Raw genomic sequence first — 16,262 nt, 5'->3', positions numbered from 1 at the left:
GGTGGTTAGTTATTGCTCCCTCGCATGGTGGTTAGTTATTGCGGGCGCGCTCCCGTGATACAGCCGGCGGCTATAGCCGCTCGCTGTATCACTCGGCCCCGCCCCCCAGCGCGCCACGTCATTGGATGTGATTGACAGCAGCGCGAGCCAATGGCTGCGCTGCTTCCAATCCATCCACTGTAGCCAATCAGCGGCCAGGCTGAGCAGCGGAATCGAGGACGTGAACGAGCAGCCGAATTTCGAGGGGTCAGGTAAGTAAAACGGGGGGGCTGGGGACGGCGGTATTGTTAGTAGTTTTTTCACCTTTATGCATAGAATGCATAAAGGTGAAAAAATGTTTACCTTTACAACCCCTTTAAACTAAGGGCCCAGTTCGCATATGAATGCAGTGCGGGAGAGCTGCCTTCCTGCACCACATTCCAATTGCAATGCCTTTGCGATCTGCTGCGGGGGTCAGGTAAAAGTTAATGACACTCCAAACGCAGGCTGTAGACGTACTACATTTGCCCACACTGGATTGCAGGGTACAAAAGTACCATGCAATGTGGTTGCTGTGCGTTTAAAAAAGTAGTGCATGCACTACTTTTGGTGTGGTGCAATTTTAGTCGATGAATGGGCTGAAATCGCACTGCACAGAACTGCATATGAATTGCAAAGGAATAGTACCGCATTCCTTTGCAATTCACATGCAGTTCCTAGAGTGAATGGGCTCTAACTGCTCAAAAACAGAAAAGGTATGTTTTGTTTAGTTTTGCTATATTTTATTGTCTCAGGATTGCGGGAAAAAAATAATACCACCAAAAGCAAACCTTGATGGTCCTTCAAAAAATAATATACAGTATGTATTACCTTATCTTAACAACATCTGTACCCGCATGTCCTTGGGTTGAAGTGGTTATTCCGGGTCATAGCTGCAATCATGACCCCGGTATCTTTTTTATTTGGTGACAATGCTGAATAAAACAAAAAGCAATTGGAGCAGCTAAACAGCCATGCCACCTTCCCGGGCTCTCCTGTTCCACTGGGAAGATTAGGACTGAAGCCGGTGGTACCACCGGCTTACCATAGAGATGACCAAGGACTAGAATTTCCCCGATCATCTTTATGGTCTAAAAAACCAGTAGAGAGCATTTTGCCACTTCGGTTTCGTTCAGACGTAAGCAAGCCATTACGGGCTTGTGGAAACATCTGATCAAACCGATCTCAATTTGATCAGATGCCTTTAAAGGGCAGAGGAGAAATCTGGGGTCTAATAAGCCCCAGATTGTCTCAGTAAAGAAAACCTGTCACTGCCCATGCAAATCACAAGTCAGTGTTGTTCATCCCTTGTGATAGCAATAAAAGTGCTTAACCACTTCAATACAGGGCACTTAGACACCCTCCTGCCCAGACCAATTTTCAGCTTTTAGCGCTGTCGCAGTTTGAATGACAATTGCGCGGTCATGCTACACTGTACCCAAACTAATTTTTTATCATTTTGTTCCCACAAATAGAGCTTTCTTTTGGTGGTATTTGATCACCTCTGCGGTTTTTATTTTTTGCTAAACAAATAAAAAAAGAAAAATTTTGAAAAAAATAAGTTTTGCTTTTGTTTCTGTTAAAAAAATTTGTAAATGAGTAAGTTTTTCTCCTTCACTGAAGGGCACTGATAAGGCGGCACTGACAGGCACTGATACGGCGGCACCGATGAGGTGGCACCAATGAGCGGGCACTGACAATGGGCACTGATATGCGGCACTGATGGGCACTGGTAGGAGGCACTGATATGCAGCACTGATGGGCATTGAGAGACGGCACTGATGGGCACTCATGGGTGGCACTGAAAGGCGAAACTGCTGGGCACTGATACGTGGCACTGATACGCAGCACTGATAGGCATCCCTGGTGGCACTGGCAGTGGTAGGCATTAGAGTGGGCACTGATTGGCAGCTACTTGGGCACAGATTGGTATTTCCTTGGTGGTCTAGGGGGCATACCTGGTGGTCCATGTGGTGGCCATCCTGGTGGTCCTGGGCGGCTTCCCTGGTGGTCCTGGGTAGGATCCGGGGGAGGGGGCTGTGCTGATAAACAATCAGCACAGACCCCCCGTCAGGAGAGAAGCCGATCGGCTCTCCTCTACTCGCATCTCGCGTGTCAGACTGACACCCCGCAACAACGATCGCCGCGGGCACGCAGCGGCTCAATATCCTGATCATGTCATATGACGTCCGGTCAGGAATATCAAACCACTTTGCCGCCGTCGTTTTGTAATAGGGCGGGCGGGAAGTGGTTAAAAAAAAAAACAAAAACAAAAACAAAAAAAAAAAAAAAAGGTTTTATATAAATTAATAAAAAAATAGAAATGTGAAAAACAAAAAAAATGTAAAAAGTGCCCCTGCCCCCTGTCCAAAGGTGAATGCATTTGTAGGTCATGCATGTACATGTAATGGTGTTCGCACTACACATGTGAGGTATTGCCTCAAACCTTTTAGTGAGAGCAATAATTCTAGCACCAGACCTCCTGTGTAACTCTAAACTGGTAACCTGTAAAGGCTTTTAAAGCGTCGCCTATGGAGAATTTTATTAACCATAGTCTGTTGCCATTCCATGGGTGCAGACATGTTAGGTATCTATTTACTCAGCGTAACATCATCTTTTATATTTTACCAAACAATTAGGTATTATATTGTGGTTGTGTGCATTTATATTCATTAACCACTTAAGGACTGGAAGGGTTTATCCCCTTAATGACCAGGCCAATTTTTGCTACAGGGCACTGCGTTATTTTAGCTGACAATTGTGACGCTGTACCCCAAAAAAACTGATGCCCTTTTTTACCCACAAATAGAGCTTTCTTTTTGGTGGTTTTTGATGACCTCTGTGGTTTTTATTTTTTTTAAACAAAAACAATATTTTTTTATTTTCTGCTATAAAACATACCCAATGAAAATGTATTTTTTTAAAAATTGAAGTTCTTCATCAATTTAAGCCAATATGTATTCTGCTACATATTTTTGGTAAAAAAAGAAAAAAAGGAAAAAAAAAAAAAGCGTATATTGATTGGTTTGCGCAAAAGCTATAGCATCTACAAAATAGGGGATAGATTTATGGAATTTTATTATTTATGTTTTACTACTAATGGCGTTGATCGGAGATCGGACACCTAACTGACATTTTTGACACTTTTTTTGGGGAACCAGTGCCAATATTACAGTGATCAGTGCTAAAAATATGCACTGACATTGTATTAATGACACTGGCAGGGAAGGGGTTAACATCAGAGGCAATAAAGGGGTTAACTGTGTTCCCTGGGGGTGTTTACTAACTGTTTACTAACTGTATGGGCTGCCTGGGATAACACAGAGATCTGTCTTCCTGCATAGCAGGAAGACAAGATCCTGTGTCATCCCCTGTCAGAACGGAGATCTGCCTTGTTTACTTCGGCAGATCCACGTTATGTCTCTGCGGGGAATGATCGTGGGAGGCCCCCACACAAGTCTGTGCATGAGCCGACGTACAGCTACGGCGATTAGCGCAGCCGAGCCAGCTTGCCACAGTATAACTGCTGCGGCTGCTCGGCAAGCAGTTAAAAAGTATTTTTTCCAAAAAAAAATTGTGTTTGAAAAACTGCTGCACAAATGCCGTGTAACATAAAAAAAAATTGCAACACACACCATTTTATTCTGTAGGGCCTCTACTTAAAGTGTTTGTAAAGGCTGAAGTTGTGTAGCATCTTCAGTGTGTAGCATCTCCCCTAGCCCCCCTAATATTTACCTGAGCCCGATCTTCCTCCAGCGATGTGTATGAGAGCCTTGGCTTTACGTGGACTCTCCCTCCTCATTGGCTATTCACAGCCAGTGAGCCAATGAGGTGAGAGGGCGGGGCCAAGCCGTAGCTCTGTGTGTAAATGGATATGCAGAGCCGGTGCTTGAGAGCGAGCCTGCTCAGGTAACCCCATTGCAAGCTGCTTGCTCTGGGGGCAAGAGGGAGGGCCAGGAGCGACGGCGGGGGAGCAGAGATGAGGAGGATCTAGGCTGCTATGTGCAAAACCACTGCACAGAGCAGGTGCGTATTTATGTTTGCTATTTTCAATAAAAAGTTTTGACTTTAATATTACTTTAAAAATATATAATGTTAAGGCTGCATTCACACCTGAGCGTTTTCAGCAAGTAAAACGCAGGAAAAAATGCCTGAAAAATGCCCAACAAGCAAAATCCCATTTATTTAAATGGCCCCTGTTCACATCTGAGCGTTTTGTAGCGAGGCAAAACGCCTGAAGCGCAAAAAAGTACATGAGCTTTTTTTGGGCAGATTACAGGTGTTTTCCTGCTTTTTTCATTGGTGAGCTTTTGACCTGTGCAAAATCGCGGCAAAAAACGCAGTTAAAATCGCAGCAAAAATCACAGAAAAAGAATAAAACTTTCAGGTGTGAAGGCAGCCTTAGGTGTTTTAAGTAATTTTCAAGAAAAATATGCAGATTTTTTAGGAGAGGAATGTCAGAACTGGCCTGGGAAGTATGTGGTTAAGTAATGCCAAAGGCATTGCTGAATAAACAAGTACATAGCGGAATTGTAAAATTTGCCCTAGTTAATAAACAGGTGAACTGGTGCATGAGGGGAAGTGGTAAAACAACGTTTTTATGGTGACAGAATGTCTTTAGAGCGTATCTCTAGTTTTGGATAGAATAGGGAAGGGATATATCTCCTGTCAAGTTTTTATTGCAGTCACATTGGGCATATTCATCCCTCCCCCATTTATCACGAAATCCAAAATGTTAGAGTTGTCTGCAGAGCAAGAGGCAAGGAGAAATCTTCCAGTGGGGACAATTTTTCTGAGGACAACTCTTAAAGGGTTTGTAAACCCTCTTTTTTATTTTTATTTTTCATAAAAAAACTTGTCATACTTACTGCATTCACACTGTGCAGTTCATTTTGCACAGAGTGGCCCCGATTCGCCTCTTCTGGGGTCCCCTGGCGGCTCCTCCCTGCATCGAGTGCCCACGTTGGAGAAGCGCTCTCCTAAGGTGGACACCTGTGCAGGCGCGCTCCCGAGTCCTGCTTCTTTGTTCATTCGTACAGAACGCAGGACTCAGCCCCGCCCCCCAGCACCCGCATCGTTGGATTTGATTGACAGCAGCTGGAGCCAATGCTGCACTGCTATCAATCTATCCAATCAGGACAGGAGACACCAGCTAGAGCTGGTGTGCTTGTTCCCGGCCGGAGAAAGATCGGGGTCAGGTAAGTAAAACGGGGGCTCGGGGGGGCTGCAGCACCACAGAAGGTTTTTCACCTTAATGCATAGAATGCATTAAAGTGAAAAACCATGAGGGCTTACGACCTCTTTATAGTGTTACTAAACCCAGGACCCTGCATTCATTATATCTGGTCTCCCACAGTACACAGAACATGGAAATGCAATTATTTTAGTAAATATAAACTGCTAAATACCTTTTCTCATCAGCAGTATATAGTAGTCTTGTGACTTCTATCAGTGCCGAGCACTGGTTAAAGCTTGCAGGGGGTGCTTTCATGCTCCTCTGACTGTCCTTTGAGCCTGCATGCTTCTGTCTGGACAGTGCTGATTGGCTCTGTGCTGATCACATGCACTCTACCAAAAAAAAAAAAAAAATTCTCTAGCAATACACACCAAACTGAGCATGTGCAGAGTGCCTCCAAGACTGTTATATCAGTAGATGGATTGGGAACTGTGGAAGAAGGGGAGGATCAGAGAAGACAGGATCAAACAGCCTTTTTACACAATGCACAGGATTAACCCCTTGGGTTCCACAGTGAGTATAACAAGCATGTTTTACTGCATATACAGACTGATTTTACTGTTGTGGGTTTAGGTAACACTTTAAGAGGGGAATTCCCCTCACTTTAGATTTCCAATAACTTACTTTTGCATTTCTGGAAACAGAAAATGAAGGAAAATATCCCCAATGTGAACAGGCAGCAAAAAAGACTGGCAGGAGTTTTAACCCTTTAAATAAACTTAAAAAAAAAAGTCTTGTCAATACACACATTTTAACACTTCCCACACATGACAGAATGACATTTGAAGGACTGGTTTATACTGGCAGCAGCACTCCACTAAGGATCCATTTTCAGGAGGTGGTTAACAGGCAGCTGGGAGGAGATATGTCCCCTTCTCATTGCTGAAATGCTAACACCACTGTGCGCTGCAACCTCAATGCAGGGCGGTTTTGGCACAGCCCCGTTCACTTGAATGGGACGCATTCGGAAGTGGTACTACCCGCTGAATGAGACAGAGGACACAACCCCTTCTGGCTGATGTGCTTAGTTAAGAGGGGTGGTCGTGGGGGCAATAAAACTGTGGCACAACTGCATATTTTTTCCACCCTCCAGTGACATGTGTGAACGAGTCATAAATAATAATGTAACAATATAAATAACTGTGGCAACAGTGCAATCAACTGCCTGTTTTTATGCCCCTCCTACCTCTGCCAGTGTGAACTAAGCCAAAGTTTTGGGTACACACATTAAGACCCCTTTCACAGTGGAGGCGTTTTTCAGGCACTAAAGGGCCTGAACGCCTCTCCTGCAGCCCCAGTGTGAGAGCCCGAGTGCTTTCACACTGAGGCGGTGCATTTGCAGGACGTTAGAAAAAGTCCTGCAAGCAGCATCTTTGGAACGGTGTATACACCGCCCCTGCCCATTGAAATTAATGTTCACCGCTGCCAAAGTGCCTGCAAAGTGCTTTTCAGGCGCATTTAACCCTTTCCTCACCCGCTAGCAGGGTTTAAAAGCTCCCCACTAGCGGCCGAAAAGCGCCGCTAAAACGTCAGAGCTAACGCGGATTGGTGCCAGCGTGAAAGGGGTCTTAGTAATCAATGTACTGGGGAAGGAGTGTTTGTTTGGACCAAATTGACTTTGTCTTTCATTTAATGTGCACTGGCTCTAAGCACTGTACATAGCTTCAGCTACATTACAATACACAGTGTTAGGATCGGGGCGTGAAACAGGGACTTCCCATCTCACACCCGGAAAAATGTAGAGTTAGTCTGAGTGGCGCTTCGCCATTTATAGGCAGCTTTGTATTCTTTGAATGAATACAAAGCTTTCTCTGATTGGCTGATGCAGAGATGTAGGCAAATGAGGTCACGTTCTCTGACTCAGCCAATCAGAGCGAAGCTTTTGTATTCACAGAATACAAAGCTGCCTATGAATGGCTGAGCCCCACTCAAACAGACACTTATTTTGTTCTGGGTGTGAGACGGGAAGTCTTTGTTTTATAGCTGAAACCTAGAACTGTGTACTGTATATAGCTGAAGCTATATACAGTTCATACAGTGTTTACAGCCAGTGCAGCACTTAGTGATGGAAATAGTTCATTTGGACTAGTTTACCTTCAGCTACTTTGCTAACCTAGTCTCAAAATACCAACCAAATTGTTCTCGTCGCTCCTCCCCAGACCTCCTGCTCTCTAGCTCCCTTGTCACCTCCACCCAATCTGTCTGACTGTTTTCAATTCTGTCCACTTTTAGGCAAAAACCCTTCACTTCAGAGAAGCTTATCCAGCCTCCACCTAACGAACTGTACTTTTATTTTCTTCATCAGCTTATCCCCCACAGTTATTACCTTTTGTATCACTTGACCTTTCCTTTTAGATTGTAAGCTCCAACATAGTTACATAGTAGGTGATGTTGAAAAAAGACACAAGTCCAACCTATGTGTGTGATTACATGTCAGTATTACATTGTATATTCCTGTATGCTGTGGATGTTCAGGTGCTTATCCAATCGTTTTTTGAAACTATCAATGCTCCCCGCTGAGACCACCGCCTGTGGAAGGGAATTCCACATCCTTGCCACTCTTACAGTAAAGAGCCCTCTACGCAGTTTAAGGTTAAACCTCTTTTCTTCTAATTTTAGTGAGTGGCCACGAGTCTTATTAAACTCCCTTCTGTGAAAAAGTTTTATCCCTATTGTGGGGTCACCAGTATGGTATTATAAATGGAAATCATATCCCCTCTCAAGCGTCTCTTCTCCAGAGAGAATAAGTTCAGTGCTTGCAACCTTTAATCAACTAATATCCTCTAGACCTTTTATTAGCTTTGTTGCCCTTCTTTGTATTCGCTCCATTTCCAGTACATCCTTCCTGAGGACTGGTGCCCAGAACCGGACAGCATACTCTAGGTGCGGCCAGACCAGAGTCTTGTAGAGTGGGAGAATTATCGTTTTATCTCTGGAGTTGATCCCCTTTTTAATGCATGCAATATTCTGTTTGCTTTGTTAGCAGCAGCTTGGCATTGCATGCCATTGCTGAGCCTATCATCTACTAGGACCCACAGGTCCTTTTCCATCCTAGATTCCCCCAGAGGTTCTCCCCCAGTGTATAGATTGCATTCATATTTTTGCCACCCAAATGCATTATTTTACATTTTTCTACATTGAACCTCATTTGCCATGTAGTTGCCCACCCCAGTACTTTGTTCAGATCTTTTTGCAAGGTTTCCACATCCTGCGGAGAAGTCATTGCCCTGCTTAGCTTAGTATCGTCCGCAAATACAGGAGATTGAACTGTTTACCCCATCCTCCAGGTAGTTTATGAACAAAATAAATAGGATTTATTTTAGCACAGAATCCTGGGGGACACCACTACCCACCCCTGACCATTCTGAGTACTCCCCATTTATCACCACCCTCTGAACTCACCCTTGTAGCCAGATTTCAATCCATGTACTGTAGAAATGTGTGAAATGCTTTTGCAAAATCCAGATACGCCACGTCTACGGGCCTTCCTTTATCTATATGGCAACTCACCTACTCATAGAAGGTTAATAGATTGGTTTGGCAAGAACGATTCTTCATGAATCCATGCTGATTACTGCTGATACCGTTCTCATTACTAAAATCTTGTCTATAGTCCCTTATCATCCCCTCCAAGAGCTTGCATACTATTGATGATAGGCTAGCTGGTCTGTAATTCCCAGGTATGTATTTTTGGCCCTTTTTAAATATTGCTGCAGGGCCCTCTAATTCCTACGGTTTCGAATTGTATTGCAACTGTACTGTCTGCCCTCATGTTGTCAGCAAATTGCTGGCTCTATATAAATCCTGTATAACAGTAACTTTATTGAAAATGACACCTCATTCGACTCTACACAGTGATATGTGGTAAGCTGCAATGGATAAAACCTCATCCACACAGGTGCTGAGGCCCGTATACCAGTAATGAGCTATTTTTGGGGGCTGGAGCCAACAGGTGCTGCATGCAGGCAGCCTATGTAAGCAAGGCGGGGATAGGAAACCTATGAGAAGTGGAGATCTACCTAAACAACATTTAGGAGAACAAAGATCTCCAGGGTCCAGCTCCTTTTTATATATTATATTTAGTTTTTTAGATAAATTACCTCGCAAGCTCCCAATAAATAGTAAGGGTGGCATGAAGAAAACTTATAAAAAAAACAAATGTCACTAAAATAATATAAACTTAGGCCAGCCATACATGGAGCAAACTTGGTTGCAGGAAAGAAATTTGCTCAACACAGACAGTGCTGACAGGGGAATCCCTCCTGCTGAGCCATTGTCTTCTCCCAGCGGGGTAGGGGTGGGGGAAGCCATCCCTACTGGGAGAAGACAGTGATTTTTACTAGTGGCTATAGCAGCCACTTTTGATAAATCATAAGAGAATCTGGTAGGCTGGTTGTACCCAAGTTGATCGATCAACTTGGTACATTCAGCCTGCCCATTAACGGTTCTAAACTCGGCTGGTTCCTGCTGAACTGGCTGAGATTCGAACCGTGTATGGCCAGCCTTCACCTTACCTTAAAATTTAGCTTCAGTGAGAAACATTCACTTGGCATTCACATTTTAGTCAGTCACCCACACAAGTCTCATACAGGAATGCATCATGAAAACAGAAAAAGTGTCAATGCAGGCTGACTTGCTTGACTAGTTTCTGGCCTGGCTGCGGGATGTAGGGCAGAGCACAGAGGTCTGTAGGTTGTAGGGTAGATTATAGGGGTCAGTAGGACAGAGCACAAGGGGTCAGTGGAGTAGTGGATGTTCAATAGGATAGTGTCATTAGGGCAGTGAGCGGTCAGGAGAAAAGTGGATTGTGGGTGGGGTCAGGAGGGCAGTGGAGTAGTGGATGGTAAATAGGATAGTGGATGGTGTCATTAGGGCATTGGACAGTCAGTAGAGCAGTGATTTGTGGACGGTGTAAGTAGGGTAGTGGACTGTCATTTGGGCAGCAGGATAGTGAATGGTCAGAAGGATAGTGGATGGTTTCATTAGGGCAATGGATAGTCAGTAGGAATTAGAGAAGTGGATGGGCTCAGCAGGGCAGAGACCTGGTGTACAGTAGTCACAGCAGGGCAGAGACTTGGTGTACAGTAGTCACAGCAGTCAGAGACTTTCCTTCCATGTAGAACAGGGAAGCGCCAGCCACGTACTACTACTCATTCTTCTGGGGTGCTGATCCCCACCTCCTCCTCACTCGTCCATCCCCTTGGATGGACTTGAGAGGAGGGGTGAGGATCAGCGATGCACTCTAGGAATGTTCCTACCCTGTGCCTCTCTGCATATGTGGGAAGAGCAGTTTAGACCAGTGGACGGCCAGGCAGAGACGCGATCTACCCGTCACCTGGCGGCGATCGACAGGTTGCTAACCCCCAAAGTAAGGGGACGCAGCAGTTGCACGGACACAGCCTCTTGTCCTGATTTGACAAGCATTCAGGTGTGGCTGAGTGGCCCAGTAAGCACTAGGATTAGGATGAGCCGCTGTGTCCCCTTACACCTAGGGCACATTCGCACTTGTGACTTTGGAAATGCTTGCAATGGCACCCGTTCAGATCAGTGAGACTTAAAGACACAGTGATTTTGAAAAGGTGCCTGCACTACTTCGGTGCAACATTGGTACAGAGAATGTAAAGTCGGATCAAAGAAAAACAGCGTGTATTGGGTCAGTGCCTAGGATATATGTGAATTGTGCTCTCTGAAAAAAATGATGACAGGCGCAGTTGTAATGCGTACCAGTGCAAACACAACTTTAATATTAGTTAATAGTCAGCTGCGCTAGCCATAAATACCATTCCATGGTACACCAATCACATTTTTGTGAATATTTTATCTTTTCATGTGACAACACTGAAGAAATGACACTTTGTTACAATGTAAAGTAGTGAGTGTACAGCTCGTATAACAGTGTAAATTTGCCGTCCCCTCAAAATAACTCAACACACAGCCATTAATGTCTAAAGCGCTGGCAACAAAAGTGAGTACACCCCTAAGTGAAAATGTCCAAATTGGGCCCAATTAGCCATTTTCCCTCCCCGGTGTCATGTGACTCGTTAGTGTGAATGGGGAGCAGGTGTGTTAAATTTGGTGTTATCGCTCTCACTCGCTCATACTGGTCAATGGAAGTTCAACATGGCACCTCATGGCAAAGAACTCTCTGAGGATCTGAAAAAAAGGAATTGTTGCTCTACATAAAGATGGCCTAGGTTCTAAGAAGATTGCCAAGACCCTGAAACTGAGCTGCAGCACGGTGGCCAAGACCATACAGCAGTTTAACAGGACAGGTTCCACGCAAAAAAGGCCTCGCCATGGTCCACCAAAGAAGTTGAGCGCATGTACTTAGCATCATATCCAGAGGTTGCCTTTGGGAAATAGATGTATGAGTGCTGCCAGCATTGCTGCAGAGGTTGAAGGGGTGGGGGGGGTCAGCCTGTCAGTGCTCAGACCATACGCTGCACACTGCATCGAATTGGTCTGCATGGCTGTCGTCCCAAAAGGAAGCCTCTTCTAAAGATGATGCACAAGAAAGCCTACAAACAGTTTGCTGAAGACAAGCAGACTAAGGACATGGATTACTGGAACTGTCCTGTGGTCTGAGGAGACCAAGATGAACTTATTTGGTTCAGGTGGTGGCAAGCGTGTTAGACAAAGAAATCCTGGACAGCCGCACTCCAAAAATATTTGCCTTTATTCAATAAAGTGTCATCCAAAATACAGGTCACAGCAGACTGGAACAAAGCTTACGCGTTTCACACTACACAGAGTTTTTAGTCATAGCTTAGTCATCATGAGCTATGACTAAGCATTCTGTGTAGTGCAAAATGCGTAAGCTTTGTCCCACTCTGCTGTGACCTGTATTTTGGATGACACTTTATTGAATAAAGGCAAATATTTTTGGAGTGCGGCTGTCCAGGATTTCTTTGATGTCTAACTGCTACAGCATTGCCAGCACCTGGACTTCTAGACTGAAGGAGATGCCTTTTACTTTGATCTGACCCACCTGGAGCGGTGATACTCTCTCTCTGGTGGCAAGCGTGTGTAACGGCAACCAGGTGAAGAGTACAAAGACAAGTGTTTTCTTGCCTACAGTCAAGCATGGTGTTGGGAGTGTCATGGTCTGGGGCTGCATGAGTGCTGCCGGCACTGGAGACTTACAGTTCATTGAGCGATCCATGAATGCCAACATGTACTGTGACATACTGAAGCAGAGCATGATCCCCTCCCTTTGAGGACTAGGCCGCGGGGCAGTATTCCAACATGATAACGACCCCCAAACACACCTCTAATATGACCACTGCCTTGCTAAAGAAGCTCTGAGGGTAAAAGTGATGGACTGGCCAAGCATGTCTCCAGACCTAAACCCTATTGAGCATCTGTGGGGCATCCTCAAACAGAAGGTGGAGGAGGGCAAGGTCTCTAACATCCCCCAACTGCGTGATGTCGTCATGGAGAAGTGGAAGAGGACTCCAGTGGCAACCTGTGAAGCTCTGGTGAACTCCATGCCCAAGAGGGTTAAGGCAGTGCTGGAAAATAATGGTGGCCACACAAATTATTGACACTTTGGGCCCAATTTGGACATTTTCACTTAGGGGTGTAATCACTTTTGTTGCCAGTGGTTTGGACATTAATGGTTGTGTGTTGAGTTATTTTGAGGGGACAGCAAATTTACACTGTTATACAAGCTGTACACTCACTACTTTACATTGTAGCAAAGTGTCATTTCTTCAGGCTGCATTACACACCTGAGCGTTTAGTTTTCAGGTAGGAAGTCACTTTTTTTGCTGTAATTTTGCACAGGTCAAAAGGTCACCAATGTAAAAAGCAGAAAAATACCTTTAATCTGTCCAAAAAGAAGTTCATGTACTTTTTTGAGCTTCAGGCGTTTTGCTTCAGGCTACAAAACGCTCAGATGTAAGCAGGGGCCATTTAAATGAATGGGATTTTGCATGTTGGGCGTTTTTCAGGCGTTTTACGAGCTGAAAAACCTCAGGTGCGAATGCAGCCTCAGTGCTGTCACATGAAAAGATATAATCAAATATTTACAAATATGTGAGGGGTGTACTCACTTTGGTGAGGTACTGCATGGAAAGGTATTTATGACTAACGTGGCTGACTATTAACTACTATTTAGCCTACATTCACATTGGAGGTGGGTTTGAAATCGTGTTTGTTCAGCTAAACTCGCACAATCTCAAACCCACATTTCATTGCGAGTTCGGGGGTGATTTATAAGACAACGGTGCAGGTTCATGCACAGATGTCTATTGTAATCGCCCCCGAAGTCGCTAAAAGTAGTGCAGGGACAACTTTTTGGAAATCGGTGCGGCGCTGCAAAGTCGGACGGTGTCCACAATAGACTGTGATTTGGCATGTCAAATTGCCCCGATGTGAACGGGGGGCTAAAGTCGGATAAAAGTCACACTGGAAATCGTGCGACTTCGGAGACGGAACCCAAGACGTCACTGTGGTTCTGCCTGCTGTCTCAAAATGCACTACAAAATCGCAAAACGCAGGTTCCGGTGCAATTCTTTTCAATGGCACCTTAAATGCAGTGCAGTTCTGCCGCACGGCAAATCGCATCGTGTGATGATTGTCACCCAAAAAGGAGCAGGAGCTTCTTTTGGGTGACCAGTTTCACGTGAGATTTGCTCGCACCTGGACCTGTGTTTTGCGGTTGCAGTGCGTTTTGAGATCGAGGGCAGAATCGCATTGATCCTGCAACGATCCTAAAAACGACCAAGTGTGAATGGAGCCTTACATAGGCTGCCTGCACGCGGCTCCAGGCCCCTTATAAACAAACGCTTATTGACGGTGTACGGGCCTCAGCGCTTGTGTGAATGAGGCCTAAAAACACACAGCAACTGTATAGCCATGCAATGCCCCTGTCTGGATGTCCTTGTACTGATCTATGCAGTGTGTGAGTGGCCCTTCCATTCCATCACCCAGCAAAGCTTCTCCATCTTCCCTCAGCACCACAGTCCAGGGACAAGTCAATGACACTCATACATGTCCTAGCAGTCCCAGTAGAGTGTAAGCTCTTGCACCAAGTACCTATACTCCTCAGTGTAAGACCTGTTGCTATATAAAAAGACAGATGTGCACAGTATAGAGACTCACAGAAGAGCTGTCATGTGAGTGTCACACCCTCCTGTGGGGGTCACCCGGGCATTCGATGCAGAATAGGAAGCGGTGTCTCTCACACACACACACAGACACGTTCTATTACCTCCTTGTGTCAGGGCCCCAGCTCCGGTGACATGCAGCTTCCATACAGAACAGCACACCGTTCATTCCCAGCACACTGCACTGCTCGGCCCTAAACAAGCGAGATGAGGAGAACACAGCCCGGGCTGCGCTGATTGGCTGAGAGGAGACAGCTGAGCGCGCCAATTCGCCGAGCGTCCTGTCAATCATTCTCTTCCTTCCTGACAGTAAAGGGGGAGTATTAGATGTCCTGTGGGGCATGTGACTGGACCGCGTGGTTCGCTGAGGGAGGGGCGTACACACAAGGACAGGAGGGTGGGCTGGTGTAGTGCGGCGGACCCTGCAGTGTGTACTATGAGGGGGGAGGGGGATGGCACTGAGACCCCGCATGGAAACCACAACTGATTTACTATACCAAAGCCCCGCCTATTCTAGACAGCATTTCTAAAATAACATTCCTCTTCACCTGTCTGTTTTGTTACATCCCTGCTGATCTTTTGAAAATACTTGGCTTTTTATTTTAAAGGGAATAAAGCGGAAATTCATCCCATATGTGTCATTTTGTTTAAAACACTATTAACCACTTGCCCTTCGGAAGATTTACCCCCCTTCATGACCAGGCCATTTCTTGCAATACGGCACTGCGTTACGTTAACCACTTCAGCCCTGGAAGGATTTACCCCCTTCCTGACCAGTCCGTTTTTTGCGATACATCACTGCGCTGATTTAAATGACAATTGCGCAGTCGTGCGATGTTGTACATAAACAAAATTGATGTCCTTTTTTCCCCCACAAATAGAGCTTTCTTTTGGTGGTATTTGATCATCTCTGTGGTTTTTATTTCTTGCGCTATAAACAAAAATAGAGAGAGAGTGTCAATTTTGAAAAAAAAAAAAACAATATTTTTTTTTTACTTTTTGTTATGATAAATATCCCAAAACATTTTTTGTAAAAATTTCTTCACCAGTTTAGGCCGATATGTATTCTTCTACATATTTTTGGTAAAAAATCGCCATAAGCGTATATTGATTGGTTTGCACAAATGTTATAGCATCTACAAAATAGGGGATGGTTTTATGGCATTTTTATTATTATTTTATTTTTTTACTAGTAATGGCTGTGATCAGCGATTTTTAGTGGGACTGCGACATTGCAGCAGACAAATCAGACACTTTTGACACATTTTTGTGACCACTGACATTTATATAGCGATCAGAGCTAAAAATAACCACTGATTCCCTATAAATGTCACTGGCAGGGTTTAACACTAGGGGGTGATCAAGGGGTTAAGTGTGTCCTAGGGAGGTGTTTCTAACTGTGGGGGGAGTGGACTGACTGGGAGTAGAGAGAGATCACTAGGAACAGAGACGATCTCTCTCTACTTCCCTGACAGAATGGGGATCGGTCTGTTTACATTGACCGATCCCCGTTCTAGCTCTCTGTGGAGCAATCACAGGTCGCCGGCGGACATCGCGGCCACTGGCCACGCGCATCGGCTCAAACGTCACACCCCCTATAGCTCTTAAAGCGGCCAACGTACACCTACGCCAGTTTGTGCAGCCGTGCCAACCTGCCGCAGATAATGACGGCGGCTGGTCGGCAAGAGGTTAACTGACAATTGCGCAATTGTGCAATGCTGTACCTAAATAAAATTTATGTATTTTTTTCCCCACAAATAGAGCTTTCATTTAGTGGTATTTGATCATCTCTGCACTTTTTATTATTTGCACTATAAACAAAAAAATACTGACAATTTTGAAAGAAAAAACAAAAAAACACAATTTTTTACTTTCTGTTATAAAACACATCCAATAAA

General features: G+C 44.9%; 1 protein-coding gene across 2 annotated transcripts in view; it reads right to left on the bottom strand.

The window, feature by feature from the left end:
• Nucleotides 1–14,624, bottom strand: part of RNF13 (ring finger protein 13) — a 177,705-nt gene extending 163,081 nt beyond the window's left edge. The window contains exons 1-2 of one of the 2 annotated variants that reach the window (XM_073625980.1): nt 14,469–14,624; nt 5,427–5,586 (exon numbers count right to left, since the gene is read on the bottom strand). The gene's annotated coding sequence lies outside the window, so the exon portion shown is untranslated. The remainder of the gene's footprint in view (nt 1–5,426; nt 5,587–14,468) is intronic. The other variant, XM_073625979.1, reaches the window with a different exon arrangement.
• Between the last annotated feature and the right edge of the window lie 1,638 nt (nt 14,625–16,262).

This window comes from Aquarana catesbeiana, linkage group LG04 (assembly GCF_042186555.1).
Source record: "Aquarana catesbeiana isolate 2022-GZ linkage group LG04, ASM4218655v1, whole genome shotgun sequence".
Classification (NCBI taxonomy): domain Eukaryota; kingdom Metazoa; phylum Chordata; class Amphibia; order Anura; family Ranidae; genus Aquarana; species Aquarana catesbeiana.
This window is presented reverse-complemented; position numbering and strand designations above follow the sequence as displayed.